Below are 16,453 nucleotides of genomic sequence, written 5' to 3'. Positions count from 1 at the left end.
TGACCCGGGTTCGATTCCCGGCCAATGCAGAGCCTGAGGAATTCATTTGTTTTAGGGGCTGGATGTCATTTCAAGTGTATTACATTTGAATCATTATCCTTGTACTTGGAAGTCAGAATTGCTCCTACATTCTGCAGGTTATCTAAAATAATAAATGTTGTGCGACGTTGAACCAACAAGTGCATATCAAAATAGATTTGCAGTCCTATCGCCAAAACCATTCAGCCACCTTGTCCTGCGCCCAAGAGGTGATAGTCGGCGTTCCGACAAGATCTGCCTGTCTGAGATTGTTCAAGGATCTGCAAAAGGGCTCATCCGGGATTTGAACCCGGGACCTCTCGCACCCTAAGCGAGAATCATACCCCTAGACCAACAAGCCTTATACCAAAAGTTATTTTTTTGCTTTCTGCAGCAATGACAGTGAAGATATCGATTGACGTGTCCATGGTGCTTGGAACGATTGAACATCATGTGAGTGTTTTGTGCTTTACTTGTGAGCATAACAGTCTTCCAAAATCTTGACCATGTTTCAGTTCAAATCTTCTGTAGTTCATCTGCTGTGTCTTTCACATTCTGTCTTGTTCAGTCGCGACAGCAAAATGATGACGAGTTTTTACAAATTAATAAAGTGCAAAATGAGATCAATTCATTTTTTTAAAAACAAATGAAAAAATAAGACTTCCAAAAGAATGGAACTCATTTATTTTGAGTCAAATGACGCAAAGGTACGTGAATCAAAGTCAATTAATTTTGAAAATACCCATTCAAATAGATCCGTTTTCAACTAGAGAGATTAAGACTCGGCGTATCCGTCTCAATCCTCCACAACTGCTTATGTTAACCCTCCATATCTGCAGTGAAAGATGGTGGACCTAGATCGGTTTTTGTCAAACCATGAGACAATACCTATAATCGGTCTTCTCACAAAAACATCTCTAGCTTCCGAACCGTTGACCTACAAATTCATATGACCACTCTCTGGAATGAGGAGACCCTCACGAACACGGTGGTATTCTCAATTTTTCTCTACATCCCCCACAAGTGTCAGGAGACTCGTCTGAAGTCACAAGCGTCTATGTGCCAAGTTCTGTTTGTAGAATCCAAAATCTTGGGCTACAAACTAATGTGACCCCACTTGTCGCAATGTTCTCCGTTTTGCCCTACGTTCCCAACAAGTGTCACGGGACTAATCTGAAGGTAACCTGTAGTGATTAAAATGATAGATTTTTTAACCAGGGACCTCTCGCAACCTAAGCCATAATCATACACCTAAACCGTGAAAGTGAATTATCACTTTCCACCAAAATGACGGTCAAATTATGAGTCGATGTCTCAATGTTGCTACTGAGCTGCACATAGCATTGGTGGTATAGTGGTGAGCATAGGTTGACCCGGGTTCGATTCCCGGCCAATGCAGAGCCTGAGGAATTCATTTGTTTTAGGGGCTGGATGTCATTTCAAGTGTATTACATTTGAATCATTATCCTTGTACTTGGAAGTCAGAATTGCTCCTACATTCTGCAGGTTATCTAAAATAATAAATGTTGTGCGACGTTGAACCAACAAGTGCATATCAAAATAGATTTGCAGTCCTATCGCCAAAACCATTCAGCCACCTTGTCCTGCGCCCAAGAGGTGATAGTCGGCATTCCGACAAGATCTGCCTGTCTGAGATTGTTCAAGGATCTGCAAAAGGGCTCATCCGGGATTTGAACCCGGGACCTCTCGCACCCTAAGCGAGAATCATACCCCTAGACCAACGAGCCTTATGCAAAAAGTTATTTTTTTGCTTTCTGCAGCAATGACAGTGAAGATATCGATTGACGTGTCCATGGTGCTTGGAACATTTGAACATCATGTGAGTGTTTTGTGCTTTACTTGTGAGCATAACAGTCTTCCAAAATCTTGACCATGCTTCAGTTCAAATCTTCTGTAGTTCATCTGCTGTGTCTTTCACATTCTGTCTTGTTCAGTCGCGACAGCAAAATGATGACGAGTTTTTACAAATTAATAAAGTGCAAAATGAGATCAATTCATTTTTTTAAAAACAAATGAAAAAATAAGACTTCCAAAAGAATGGAACTCATTTATTTTGAGTCAAATGACGCAAAGGTACGTGAATCAAAGTCAATTAATTTTGAAAATACCCATTCAAATAGATCCGTTTTCAACTAGAGAGATTAAGACTCGGCGTATCCGTCTCAATCCTCCACAACTGCTTATGTTAACCCTCCATATCTGCAGTGAAAGATGGTGGACCTAGATCGGTTTTTGTCAAACCATGAGACAATACCTATAATCGGTCTTCTCACAAAAACATCTCTAGCTTCCGAACCGTTTGACCTACAAATTCATATGACCACTCTCTGGAATGAGACCCTCACGAACACGGTGGTATTCTCAATTTTTCTCTACATCCCCCACAAGTGTCAGGAGACTCGTCTGAAGTCACAAGCGTCTATGTGCCAAGTTCTGTTTGTAGAATCCAAAATCTTGGGCTACAAACTAATGTGACCCCACTTGTCGCAATGTTCTCCGTTTTGCCCTACGTTCCCAACAAGTGTCACGGGACTAATCTGAAGGTAACCTGTAGTGATTAAAACGATAGATTTTTTAACCAGGGACCTCTCGCAACCTAAGCCATAATCATACACCTAAACCGTGAAAGTGAATTATCACTTTCCACCAAAATGACGGTCAAATTATGAGTCGATGTCTCAATGTTGCTACTGAGCTGCACATAGCATTGGTGGTATAGTGGTGAGCATAGGTTGACCCGGGTTCGATTCCCGGCCAATGCAGAGCCTGAGGAATTCATTTGTTTTAGGGGCTGGATGTCATTTCAAGTGTATTACATTTGAATCATTATCCTTGTACTTGGAAGTCAGAATTGCTCCTACATTCTGCAGGTTATCTAAAATAATAAATGTTGTGCGACGTTGAACCAACAAGTGCATATCAAAATAGATTTGCAGTCCTATCGCCAAAACCATTCAGCCACCTTGTCCTGCGCCCAAGAGGTGATAGTCGGCATTCCGACAAGATCTGCCTGTCTGAGATTGTTCAAGGATCTGCAAAAGGGCTCATCCGGGATTTGAACCCGGGACCTCTCGCACCCTAAGCGAGAATCATACCCCTAGACCAACGAGCCTTATGCAAAAAGTTATTTTTTTGCTTTCTGCAGCAATGACAGTGAAGATATCGATTGACGTGTCCATGGTGCTTGGAACATTTGAACATCATGTGAGTGTTTTGTGCTTTACTTGTGAGCATAACAGTCTTCCAAAATCTTGACCATGCTTCAGTTCAAATCTTCTGTAGTTCATCTGCTGTGTCTTTCACATTCTGTCTTGTTCAGTCGCGACAGCAAAATGATGACGAGTTTTTACAAATTAATAAAGTGCAAAATGAGATCAATTCATTTTTTTAAAAACAAATGAAAAAATAAGACTTCCAAAAGAATGGAACTCATTTATTTTGAGTCAAATGACGCAAAGGTACGTGAATCAAAGTCAATTAATTTTGAAAATACCCATTCAAATAGATCCGTTTTCAACTAGAGAGATTAAGACTCGGCGTATCCGTCTCAATCCTCCACAACTGCTTATGTTAACCCTCCATATCTGCAGTGAAAGATGGTGGACCTAGATCGGTTTTTGTCAAACCATGAGACAATACCTATAATCGGTCTTCTCACAAAAACATCTCTAGCTTCCGAACCGTTTGACCTACAAATTCATATGACCACTCTCTGGAATGAGGAGACCCTCACGAACACGGTGGTATTCTCAATTTTTCTCTACATCCCCCACAAGTGTCAGGAGACTCGTCTGAAGTCACAAGCGTCTATGTGCCAAGTTCTGTTTGTAGAATCCAAAATCTTGGGCTACAAACTAATGTGACCCCACTTGTCGCAATGTTCTCCGTTTTGCCCTACGTTCCCAACAAGTGTCACGGGACTAATCTGAAGGTAACCTGTAGTGATTAAAACGATAGATTTTTTAACCAGGGACCTCTCGCAACCTAAGCCATAATCATACACCTAAACCGTGAAAGTGAATTATCACTTTCCACCAAAATGACGGTCAAATTATGAGTCGATGTCTCAATGTTGCTACTGAGCTGCACATAGCATTGGTGGTATAGTGGTGAGCATAGCTGCCTTCCAAGCAGTTGACCCGGGTTCGATTCCCAGCCAATGCAGAGCCTGAGGAATTAATTTGTTTTAGGGGCTGGATGTCATTTCAAGTGTATTACATTTGAATCATTATCCTTGTACTTGGAAGTCAGAATTGCTCCTACATTCTGCAAGTTATCTAAAATAATAAATGTTGTGCGACGTTGAACCAACAAGTGCATATCAAAATAGATTTGCAGTCCCATCGCCAAAACCATTCAGCCACCTTGTCCTGCGCCCAAGAGGTGATAATCGGCGTTCCGACCAGTGGCCCAAGATCTGCCTGTCTGAGATTGTTCAAGGATCTGCAAAAGGGCTCATCCGGGATTTGAACCAGGGACCTCTCGCAACCTAAGCCATAATCATACACCTAAACCGTGAAAGTGAATTATCACTTTCCACCAAAATGACGGTCAAATTATGAGTCGATGCCTCAATGTTGCTACTGAGCTGCACATAGCATTGGTGGTATAGTGGTGAGCATAGCTGCCTTCCAAGCAGTTGACCCGGGTTCGATTCCCGGCCAATGCAGAGCCAGAGGAATTCATTTGTTTTAGGGGCTGGATGTCATTTCAAGTGTATTACATTTGAATCATTATCGTTGTACTTGGAAGTTAGAATTGCTCCTACATTCTGCAGGTTATCTAAAATAATAAATGTTGTGCGACGTTGAACCAACAAGTCTATATCAAAATAGATTTGCAGTCCCATCGCCAAAACCATTCAGCCAGCTTGTCCTGCGCCCAAGAGGTGATAATCGGCGTTCCGACCAGTGGCCCAAGATCTGCCTGTCTGAGATTGCTCAAGGATCTGCAAAAGTGCTCATCCGGGATTTGAACCCGGGACCTCTCGCACCCTAAGCGAGAATCATACCCCTAGACCAACGAGCCTTATGCCAAAAGTTATTTTTTTGCTTTCTGCAGCAATGACAGTGAAGATATCGATTGACGTGTCCATGGTGCTTGGAACGATTGAACATCATGTGAGTGTTTTGTGCTTTACTTGTGAGCATAACAGTCTTCCAAAATCTTGACCATGATTCAGTTCAAATCTTCTGTAGTTCATCTGCTGTGTCTTTCACATTCTGTCTTCTTCAGTCGCGACAGCATAATGATGACGAGTTTTTACAAATTAATAAAGTGCAAAATGAGATCAATTCATTTTTTAAAGAGCAAATGAAAAAATAAGACTTCCAAAAGAATGGAACTCATTTATTTTGAGTCAAATGACGCAAAGGTACGTGAATCAAAGTCAATTAATGTTGAAAATACCCATTCAAATAGATCCGTTTTCAACTAGAGAGATTAAGACTCGGCGTATCCGTCTCAATCCTCCACAACTGCTTATGATACCCCTCCATATCTGCAGTGTAAGATGGTGGACCTAGATCGGTTTTTGTCAAACCATGAGACAATACCTATAATCGGTGTTCTCACAAAAACATCTCTAGCTTCCGAACCGTTTGACCTACAAATTCATATGACCACTCTCTGGAATGAGGAGACCCTCACGAACACGGTGGTATTCTCAATTTTTCTCTACATCCCCCACAAGTGTCAGGAGACTCGTCTGAAGTCACAACCGTCTATGTGCCAAGTTCTGTTTGTAGAATCCAAAATCTTGGGCTACAAACTAATGTGACCCCACTTGTCGCAATGTTCTCCGTTTTGCCCTACGTTCCCAACAAGTGTCACGGGACTAATCTGAAGGTAACCTGTAGTGGCTCTGCATTGGCCGGGAATCGAACCCGGGTCAACTGCTTGGAAGGCAGCTATGCTCACCACTATACCACCAATGCTATGTGCAGCTCAGTAGCAACATTGAGGCATCGACTCATAATTTGACCGTCATTTTGGTGGAAAGTGATAATTCACTTTCACGGTTTAGGTGTATGATTATGGCTTAGGTTGCGAGAGGTCCCTGGTTCAAATCCCGGATGAGCCCTTTTGCAGATCCTTGAACAATCTCAGACAGGCAGATCTTGGGCCACTGGTCGGAACGCCGATTATCACCTCTTGGGCGCAGGACAAGGTGGCTGAATGGTTTTGGCGATAGGACTGCAAATCTATTTTTATATGCACTTGTTGGTTCAACGTCGCACAACATTTATTATTTTAGATAACCTGCAGAATGTAATTTTTCTCTACATCCCCCACAAGTGTCAGGAGACTCGTCTGAAGTCACAACCGTCTATGTGCCAAGTTCTGTTTGTAGAATCCAAAATCTTGGGCTACAAACTAATGTGACCCCACTTGTCGCAATGTTCTCCGTTTTGCCCTACGTTCCCAACAAGTGTCACGGGCGTTCCGACCAGTGGCCCAAGATCTGCCTGTCTGAGATTGCTCAAGGATCTGCAAAAGGGCTCATCTGGGATTTGAACCCGGGACCTCTCGCACCCTAAGCGAGAATCATACCCCTAGACCAACGTGCCTTATGCCAAAAGTTATTTTTTTGCTTTCTGCAGCAATGACAGTGAAGATATCGATTGACGTGTCCATGGTGCTTGGAACGATTGAACATCATGTGAGTGTTTTGTGCTTTACTTGTGAGCATAACAGTCTTCCAAAATCTTGACCATGATTCAGTTAAAATCTTCTGTAGTTCATCTGCTGTGTCTTTCACATTCTGTCTTCTTCAGTCGCGACAGCATAATGATGACGAGTTTTTACAAATTAATAAAGTGCAAAATGAGATCAATTCATTTTTTAAAGAGCAAATGAAAAAATAAGACTTCCAAAAGAATGGAACTCATTTATTTTGAGTCAAATGACGCAAAGGTACGTGAATCAAAGTCAATTAATGTTGAAAATACCCATTCAAATAGATCCGTTTTCAACTAGAGAGATTAAGACTCGGCGTATCCGTCTCAATCCTCCACAACTGCTTATGTTACCCCTCCATATCTGCAGTGAAAGATGGTGGACCTAGATCGGTTTTTGTCAAACCATGAGACAATACCTATAATCGGTCTTCTCACAAAAACATCTCTAGCTTCCGAACCGTTTGACCTACAAATTCATATGACCACGATCTGGAATGAGGAGACCCTCACGAACATGGTGGTATTCTCAATTTTTCTCTACATCCCCCACAAGTGTCAGGAGACTCGTCTGAAGTCACAAGCGTCTATGTGCCAAGTTCTGTTTGTAGAATCCAAAATCTTGGGCTACAAACTAATGTGACCCCACTTGTCGCAATGTTCTCCGTTTTGCCCTACGTTCCCAACAAGTGTCACGGGACTAATCTGAAGGTAACCTGTAGTGATTAAAACGATAGATTTTTTAACCAGGGACCTCTCGCAACCTAAGCCATAATCATACACCTAAACCGTGAAAGTGAATTATCACTTTCCACCAAAATGACGGTCAAATTATGAGTCGATGTCTCAATGTTGCTACTGAGCTGCACATAGCATTGGTGGTATAGTGGTGAGCATAGGTTGACCCGGGTTCGATTCCCGGCCAATGCAGAGCCTGAGGAATTCATTTGTTTTAGGGGCTGGATGTCATTTCAAGTGTATTACATTTGAATCATTATCCTTGTACTTGGAAGTCAGAATTGCTCCTACATTCTGCAGGTTATCTAAAATAATAAATGTTGTGCGACGTTGAACCAACAAGTGTATATCAAAATAGATTTGCAGTCCCATCGCCAAAACCATTCAGCCAGCTTGTCCTGCGCCCAAGAGGTGATAATCGGCGTTCCGACCAGTGGCCCAAGATCTGCCTGTCTGAGATTGCTCAAGGATCTGCAAAAGGGCTCATCCGGGATTTGAACCCGGGACCTCTCGCACCCTAAGCGAGAATCATACCCCTAGACCAACGAGCCTTATGCCAAAAGTTATTTTTTTGCTTTCTGCAGCAATGACAGTGAAGATATCGATTGACGTGTCCATGGTGCTTGGAACGATTGAACATCATGTGAGTGTTTTGTGCTTTACTTGTGAGCATAACAGTCTTCCAAAATCTTGACCATGATTCAGTTCAAATCTTCTGTAGTTCATCTGCTGTGTCTTTCACATTCTGTCTTCTTCAGTCGCGACAGCATAATGATGACGAGTTTTTACAAATTAATAAAGTGCAAAATGAGATCAATTCATTTTTTAAAGAGCAAATGAAAAAATAAGACTTCCAAAAGAATGGAACTCATTTATTTTGAGTCAAATGACGCAAAGGTACGTGAATCAAAGTCAATTAATGTTGAAAATACCCATTCAAATAGATCCGTTTTCAACTAGAGAGATTAAGACTCGGCGTATCCGTCTCAATCCTCCACAACTGCTTATGTTACCCCTCCATATCTGCAGTGAAAGATGGTGGACCTAGATCGGTTTTTGTCAAACCATGAGACAATACCTATAATCGGTCTTCTCACAAAAACATCTCTAGCTTCCGAACCGTTTGACCTACAAATTCGTATGACCACTCTCTGGAATGAGGAGACCCTCACGAACACGGTGGTATTCTCAATTTTTCTCTACATCCCCCACAAGTGTCAGGAGACTCGTCTGAAGTCACAAGCGTCTATGTGCCAAGTTCTGTTTGTAGAATCCAAAATCTTGGGCTACAAACTAATGTGACCCCACTTGTCGCAATGTTCTCCGTTTTGCCCTACGTTCCCAACAAGTGTCACGGGACTAATCTGAAGGTAACCTGTAGTGATTAAAACGATAGATTTTTTAACCAGGGACCTCTCGCAACCTAAGCCATAATCATACACCTAAACCGTGAAAGTGAATTATCACTTTCCACCAAAATGACGGTCAAATTATGAGTCGATGTCTCAATGTTGCTACTGAGCTGCACATAGCATTGGTGGTATAGTGGTGAGCATAGGTTGACCCGGGTTCGATTCCCGGCCAATGCAGAGCCTGAGGAATTCATTTGTTTTAGGGGCTGGATGTCATTTCAAGTGTATTACATTTGAATCATTATCGTTGTACTTGGAAGTCAGAATTGCTCCTACATTCTGCAGGTTATCTAAAATAATAAATGTTGTGCGACGTTGAACCAACAAGTGTATATCAAAATAGATTTGCAGTCCCATCGCCAAAACCATTCAGCCAGCTTGTCCTGCGCCCAAGAGGTGATAATCGGCGTTCCGACCAGTGGCCCAAGATCTGCCTGTCTGAGATTGCTCAAGGATCTGCAAAAGAGCTCATCCGGGATTTGAACCCGGGACCTCTCGCACCCTAAGCGAGAATCATACCCCTAGACCAACGAGCCTTATGCCAAAAGTTATTTTTTTGCTTTCTGCAGCAATGACAGTGAAGATATCGATTGACGTGTCCATGGTGCTTGGAACGATTGAACATCATGTGAGTGTTTTGTGCTTTACTTGTGAGCATAACAGTCTTCCAAAATCTTGACCATGATTCAGTTCAAATCTTCTGTAGTTCATCTGCTGTGTCTTTCACATTCTGTCTTCTTCAGTCGCGACAGCATAATGATGACGAGTTTTTACAAATTAATAAAGTGCAAAATGAGATCAATTCATTTTTTAAAGAGCAAATGAAAAAATAAGACTTCCAAAAGAATGGAACTCATTTATTTTGAGTCAAATGACGCAAAGGTACGTGAATCAAAGTCAATTAATGTTGAAAATACCCATTCAAATAGATCCGTTTTCAACTAGAGAGATTAAGACTCGGCGTATCCGTCTCAATCCTCCACAACTGCTTATGTTACCCCTCCATATCTGCAGTGAAAGATGGTGGACCTAGATCGGTTTTTGTCAAACCATGAGACAATACCTATAATCGGTCTTCTCACAAAAACATCTCTAGCTTCCGAACCGTTTGACCTACAAATTCGTATGACCACTCTCTGGAATGAGGAGACCCTCACGAACACGGTGGTATTCTCAATTTTTCTCTACATCCCCCACAAGTGTCAGGAGACTCGTCTGAAGTCACAACCGTCTATGTGCCAAGTTCTGTTTGTAGAATCCAAAATCTTGGGCTACAAACTAATGTGACCCCACTTGTCGCAATGTTCTCCGTTTTGCCCTACGTTCCCAACAAGTGTCACGGGACTAATCTGAAGGTAACCTGTAGTGATTAAAACGATAGATTTTTTAACCAGGGACCTCTCGCAACCTAAGCCATAATCATACACCTAAACCGTGAAAGTGAATTATCACTTTCCACCAAAATGACGTTCAAATTATGAGTCGATGTCTCAATGTTGCTACTGAGCTGCACATAGCATTGGTGGTATAGTGGTGAGCATAGGTTGACCCGGGTTCGATTCCCGGCCAATGCAGAGCCTGAGGAATTCATTTGTTTTAGGGGCTGGATGTCATTTCAAGTGTATTACATTTGAATCATTATCCTTGTACTTGGAAGTCAGAATTGCTCCTACATTCTGCAGGTTATCTAAAATAATAAATGTTGTGCGACGTTGAACCAACAAGTGTATATCAAAATAGATTTGCAGTCCCATCGCCAAAACCATTCAGCCAGCTTGTCCTGCGCCCAAGAGGTGATAATCGGCGTTCCGACCAGTGGCCCAAGATCTGCCTGTCTGAGATTGCTCAAGGATCTGCAAAAGGGCTCATCCAGGATTTGAACCCGGGACCTCTCGCACCCTAAGCGAGAATCATACCCCTAGACCAACGAGCCTTATGCCAAAAGTAATTTTTTTGCTTTCTGCAGCAATGACAGTGAAGATATCGATTGACGTGTCCATGGTGCTTGGAACGATTGAACATCATGTGAGTGTTTTGTGCTTTACTTGTGAGCATAACAGTCTTCCAAAATCTTGACCATGATTCAGTTCAAATCTTCTGTAGTTCATCTGCTGTGTCTTTCACATTCTGTCTTCTTCAGTCGCGACAGCATAATGATGACGAGTTTTTACAAATTAATAAAGTGCAAAATGAGATCAATTCATTTTTTAAAGAGCAAATGAAAAAATAAGACTTCCAAAAGAATGGAACTCATTTATTTTGAGTCAAATGACGCAAAGGTACGTGAATCAAAGTCAATTAATGTTGAAAATACCCATTCAAATAGATCCGTTTTCAACTAGAGAGATTAAGACTCGGCGTATCCGTCTCAATCCTCCACAACTGCTTATGTTACCCCTCCATATCTGCAGTGAAAGATGGTGGACCTAGATCGGTTTTTGTCAAACCATGAGACAATACCTATAATCGGTCTTCTCACAAAAACATCTCTAGCTTCCGAACCGTTTGACCTACAAATTCGTATGACCACTCTCTGGAATGAGGAGACCCTCACGAACACGGTGGTATTCTCAATTTTTCTCTACATCCCCCACAAGTGTCAGGAGACTCGTCTGAAGTCACAACCGTCTATGTGCCAAGTTCTGTTTGTAGAATCCAAAATCTTGGGCTACAAACTAATGTGACCCCACTTGTCGCAATGTTCTCCGTTTTGCCCTACGTTCCCAACAAGTGTCACGGGACTAATCTGAAGGTAACCTGTAGTGATTAAAACGATAGATTTTTTAACCAGGGACCTCTCGCAACCTAAGCCATAATCATACACCTAAACCGTGAAAGTGAATTATCACTTTCCACCAAAATGACGTTCAAATTATGAGTCGATGTCTCAATGTTGCTACTGAGCTGCACATAGCATTGGTGGTATAGTGGTGAGCATAGCTGCCTTCCAAGCAGTTGACCCGGGTTCGATTCCCGGCCAATGCAGAGCCAGAGGAATTCATTTGTTTTAGGGGCTGGATGTCATTTCAAGTGTATTACATTTGAATCATTATCGTTGTACTTGGAAGTCAGAATTGCTCCTACATTCTGCAGGTTATCTAAAATAATAAATGTTGTGCGACGTTGAACCAACAAGTGTATATCAAAATAGATTTGCAGTCCCATCGCCAAAACCATTCAGCCAGCTTGTCCTGCGCCCAAGAGGTGATAATCGGCGTTCCGACCAGTGGCCCAAGATCTGCCTGTCTGAGATTGCTCAAGGATCTGCAAAAGGGCTCATCCGGGATTTGAACCCGGGACCTCTCGCACCCTAAGCGAGAATCATACCCCTAGACCAACGAGCCTTATGCCAAAAGTTATTTTTTTGCTTTCTGCAGCAATGACAGTGAAGATATCGATTGACGTGTCCATGGTGCTTGGAACGATTGAACATCATGTGAGTGTTTTGTGCTTTACTTGTGAGCATAACAGTCTTCCAAAATCTTGACCATGATTCAGTTCAAATCTTCTGTAGTTCATCTGCTGTGTCTTTCACATTCTGTCTTCTTCAGTCGCGACAGCATAATGATGACGAGTTTTTACAAATTAATAAAGTGCAAAATGAGATCAATTCATTTTTTAAAGAGCAAATGAAAAAATAAGACTTCCAAAAGAATGGAACTCATTTATTTTGAGTCAAATGACGCAAAGGTACGTGAATCAAAGTCAATTAATGTTGAAAATACCCATTCAAATAGATCCGTTTTCAACTAGAGAGATTAAGACTCTGCGTATCCGTCTCAATCCTCCACAACTGCTTATGTTACCCCTCCATATCTGCAGTGAAAGATGGTGGACCTAGATCGGTTTTTGTCAAACCATGAGACAATACCTATAATCGGTCTTCTCACAAAAACATCTCTAGCTTCCGAACCGTTTGACCTACAAATTCGTATGACCACTCTCTGGAATGAGGAGACCCTCACGAACACGGTGGTATTCTCAATTTTTCTCTACATCCCCCACAAGTGTCAGGAGACTCGTCTGAAGTCACAACCGTCTATGTGCCAAGTTCTGTTTGTAGAATCCAAAATCTTGGGCTACAAACTAATGTGACCCCACTTGTCGCAATGTTCTCCGTTTTGCCCTACGTTCCCAACAAGTGTCACGGGACTAATCTGAAGGTAACCTGTAGTGATTAAAACGATAGATTTTTTAACCAGGGACCTCTCGCAACCTAAGCCATAATCATACACCTAAACCGTGAAAGTGAATTATCACTTTCCACCAAAATGACGTTCAAATTATGAGTCGATGTCTCAATGTTGCTACTGAGCTGCACATAGCATTGGTGGTATAGTGGTGAGCATAGCTGCCTTCCAAGCAGTTGACCCGGGTTCGATTCCCGGCCAATGCAGAGCCAGAGGAATTCATTTGTTTTAGGGGCTGGATGTCATTTCAAGTGTATTACATTTGAATCATTATCGTTGTACTTGGAAGTCAGAATTGCTCCTACATTCTGCAGGTTATCTAAAATAATAAATGTTGTGCGACGTTGAACCAACAAGTGTATATCAAAATAGATTTGCAGTCCCATCGCCAAAACCATTCAGCCAGCTTGTCCTGCGCCCAAGAGGTGATAATCGGCGTTCCGACCAGTGGCCCAAGATCTGCCTGTCTGAGATTGCTCAAGGATCTGCAAAAGGGCTCATCCGGGATTTGAACCCGGGACCTCTCGCACCCTAAGCGAGAATCATACCCCTAGACCAACGAGCCTTATGCCAAAAGTTATTTTTTTGCTTTCTGCAGCAATGACAGTGAAGATATCGATTGACGTGTCCATGGTGCTTGGAACGATTGAACATCATGTGAGTGTTTTGTGCTTTACTTGTGAGCATAACAGTCTTCCAAAATCTTGACCATGATTCAGTTCAAATCTTCTGTAGTTCATCTGCTGTGTCTTTCACATTCTGTCTTCTTCAGTCGCGACAGCATAATGATGACGAGTTTTTACAAATTAATAAAGTGCAAAATGAGATCAATTCATTTTTTAAAGAGCAAATGAAAAAATAAGACTTCCAAAAGAATGGAACTCATTTATTTTGAGTCAAATGACGCAAAGGTACGTGAATCAAAGTCAATTAATGTTGAAAATACCCATTCAAATAGATCCGTTTTCAACTAGAGAGATTAAGACTCGGCGTATCCGTCTCAATCCTCCACAACTGCTTATGTTACCCCTCCATATCTGCAGTGAAAGATGGTGGACCTAGATCGGTTTTTGTCAAACCATGAGACAATACCTATAATCGGTCTTCTCACAAAAACATCTCTAGCTTCCGAACCGTTTGACCTACAAATTCGTATGACCACTCTCTGGAATGAGGAGACCCTCACGAACACGGTGGTATTCTCAATTTTTCTCTACATCCCCCACAAGTGTCAGGAGACTCGTCTGAAGTCACAACCGTCTATGTGCCAAGTTCTGTTTGTAGAATCCAAAATCTTGGGCTACAAACTAATGTGACCCCACTTGTCGCAATGTTCTCCGTTTTGCCCTACGTTCCCAACAAGTGTCACGGGACTAATCTGAAGGTAACCTGTAGTGATTAAAACGATAGATTTTTTAACCAGGGACCTCTCGCAACCTAAGCCATAATCATACACCTAAACCGTGAAAGTGAATTATCACTTTCCACCAAAATGACGGTCAAATTATGAGTCGATGTCTCAATGTTGCTACTGAGCTGCACATAGCATTGGTGGTATAGTGGTGAGCATAGGTTGACCCGGGTTCGATTCCCGGCCAATGCAGAGCCTGAGGAATTCATTTGTTTTAGGGGCTGGATGTCATTTCAAGTGTATTACATTTGAATCATTATCCTTGTACTTGGAAGTCAGAATTGCTCCTACATTCTGCAGGTTATCTAAAATAATAAATGTTGTGCGACGTTGAACCAACAAGTGTATATCAAAATAGATTTGCAGTCCCATCGCCAAAACCATTCAGCCAGCTTGTCCTGCGCCCAAGAGGTGATAATCGGCGTTCCGACCAGTGGCCCAAGATCTGCCTGTCTGAGATTGCTCAAGGATCTGCAAAAGGGCTCATCCAGGATTTGAACCCAGGACCTCTCGCACCCTAAGCGAGAATCATACCCCTAGACCAACGAGCCTTATGCCAAAAGTAATTTTTTTGCTTTCTGCAGCAATGACAGTGAAGATATCGATTGACGTGTCCATGGTGCTTGGAACGATTGAACATCATGTGAGTGTTTTGTGCTTTACTTGTGAGCATAACAGTCTTCCAAAATCTTGACCATGATTCAGTTCAAATCTTCTGTAGTTCATCTGCTGTGTCTTTCACATTCTGTCTTCTTCAGTCGCGACAGCATAATGATGACGAGTTTTTACAAATTAATAAAGTGCAAAATGAGATCAATTCATTTTTTAAAGAGCAAATGAAAAAATAAGACTTCCAAAAGAATGGAACTCATTTATTTTGAGTCAAATGACGCAAAGGTACGTGAATCAAAGTCAATTAATGTTGAAAATACCCATTCAAATAGATCCGTTTTCAACTAGAGAGATTAAGACTCGGCGTATCCGTCTCAATCCTCCACAACTGCTTATGTTACCCCTCCATATCTGCAGTGAAAGATGGTGGACCTAGATCGGTTTTTGTCAAACCATGAGACAATACCTATAATCGGTCTTCTCACAAAAACATCTCTAGCTTCCGAACCGTTTGACCTACAAATTCATATGACCACTCTCTGGAATGAGGAGACCCTCACGAACACGGTGGTGTTCTCAATTTTTCTCTACATCCCCCACAAGTGTCAGGAGACTCGTCTGAAGTCACAACCGTCTATGTGCCAAGTTCTGTTTGTAGAATCCAAAATCTTGGGCTACAAACTAATGTGACCCCACTTGTCGCAATGTTCTCCGTTTTGCCCTACGTTCCCAACAAGTGTCACGGGACTAATCTGAAGGTAACCTGTAGTGATTAAAATGCTAGATTTTTTAACCAGGGACCTCTCGCAACCTAAGCCATAATCATACACCTAAACCGTGAAAGTGAATTACCACTTTCCACCAAAATGACGTTCAAATTATGAGTCGATGTCTCAATGTTGCTACTGAGCTGCACATAGCATTGGTGGTATAGTGGTGAGCATAGCTGCCTTCCAAGCAGTTGACCCGGGTTCGATTCCCGGCCAATGCAGAGCCTGAGGAATTCATTTGTTTTAGGGGCTGGATGTAATTTCAAGTGTATTACATTTGAATCATTATCGTTGTACTTGGAAGTCAGAATTGCTCCTACATTCTGCAGGTTATCTAAAATAATAAATGTTGTGCGACGTTGAACCAACAAGTGTATATCAAAATAGATTTGCAGTCCCATCGCCAAAACGAGAATCATACCCCTAGACCAACGAGCCTTATGCCAAAAGTAATTTTTTTGCTTTCTGCAGCAATGACAGTGAAGATATCGATTGACGTGTCCATGGTGCTTGGAACGATTGAACATCATGTGAGTGTTTTGTGCTTTACTTGTGAGCATAACAGTCTTCCAAAATCTTGACCATGATTCAGTTCAAATCTTCT

General features: G+C 42.0%; 15 non-coding genes across 15 annotated transcripts; 5 read left to right on the top strand and 10 right to left on the bottom strand.

The window, feature by feature from the left end:
- Positions 1–307: 307 nt before the first annotated feature.
- On the bottom strand, positions 308–379 carry trnap-agg. Its single transcript has one exon. It is a non-coding gene; the product is annotated as a tRNA-Pro (tRNA).
- A 1,315-nt stretch (positions 380–1,694) lies between these two features.
- On the bottom strand, positions 1,695–1,766 carry trnap-agg. The gene has a single exon. It is a non-coding gene; the product is annotated as a tRNA-Pro (tRNA).
- A 1,313-nt stretch (positions 1,767–3,079) lies between these two features.
- Positions 3,080–3,151, bottom strand: trnap-agg. The gene has a single exon. It is a non-coding gene; the product is annotated as a tRNA-Pro (tRNA).
- Positions 3,152–4,131: 980 nt separating this feature from the next.
- On the top strand, positions 4,132–4,203 carry trnag-ucc. Its single transcript has one exon. It is a non-coding gene; the product is annotated as a tRNA-Gly (tRNA).
- Positions 4,204–4,636: 433 nt separating this feature from the next.
- On the top strand, positions 4,637–4,708 carry trnag-ucc. Its single transcript has one exon. It is a non-coding gene; the product is annotated as a tRNA-Gly (tRNA).
- A 286-nt stretch (positions 4,709–4,994) lies between these two features.
- On the bottom strand, positions 4,995–5,067 carry trnap-agg. Its single transcript has one exon. It is a non-coding gene; the product is annotated as a tRNA-Pro (tRNA).
- An 836-nt stretch (positions 5,068–5,903) lies between these two features.
- Positions 5,904–5,975, bottom strand: trnag-ucc. The gene has a single exon. It is a non-coding gene; the product is annotated as a tRNA-Gly (tRNA).
- Positions 5,976–7,933: 1,958 nt separating this feature from the next.
- Positions 7,934–8,005, bottom strand: trnap-agg. Its single transcript has one exon. It is a non-coding gene; the product is annotated as a tRNA-Pro (tRNA).
- Positions 8,006–9,330: 1,325 nt separating this feature from the next.
- trnap-agg lies at positions 9,331–9,402 on the bottom strand. The gene has a single exon. It is a non-coding gene; the product is annotated as a tRNA-Pro (tRNA).
- Positions 9,403–10,727: 1,325 nt separating this feature from the next.
- trnap-agg lies at positions 10,728–10,799 on the bottom strand. Its single transcript has one exon. It is a non-coding gene; the product is annotated as a tRNA-Pro (tRNA).
- Positions 10,800–11,779: 980 nt separating this feature from the next.
- On the top strand, positions 11,780–11,851 carry trnag-ucc. Its single transcript has one exon. It is a non-coding gene; the product is annotated as a tRNA-Gly (tRNA).
- A 287-nt stretch (positions 11,852–12,138) lies between these two features.
- Positions 12,139–12,210, bottom strand: trnap-agg. Its single transcript has one exon. It is a non-coding gene; the product is annotated as a tRNA-Pro (tRNA).
- Positions 12,211–13,190: 980 nt separating this feature from the next.
- trnag-ucc lies at positions 13,191–13,262 on the top strand. Its single transcript has one exon. It is a non-coding gene; the product is annotated as a tRNA-Gly (tRNA).
- A 287-nt stretch (positions 13,263–13,549) lies between these two features.
- trnap-agg lies at positions 13,550–13,621 on the bottom strand. Its single transcript has one exon. It is a non-coding gene; the product is annotated as a tRNA-Pro (tRNA).
- A 2,377-nt stretch (positions 13,622–15,998) lies between these two features.
- Positions 15,999–16,070, top strand: trnag-ucc. The gene has a single exon. It is a non-coding gene; the product is annotated as a tRNA-Gly (tRNA).
- Positions 16,071–16,453: the final 383 nt, after the last annotated feature.

This window comes from Oncorhynchus mykiss, unplaced genomic scaffold (genome assembly GCF_013265735.2).
Source record: "Oncorhynchus mykiss isolate Arlee unplaced genomic scaffold, USDA_OmykA_1.1 un_scaffold_305, whole genome shotgun sequence".
NCBI lineage: Eukaryota > Metazoa > Chordata > Actinopteri > Salmoniformes > Salmonidae > Oncorhynchus > Oncorhynchus mykiss.
Note: the sequence above shows the minus strand (reverse complement) of the source record. Positions and strands in the feature narration are given on the sequence as shown.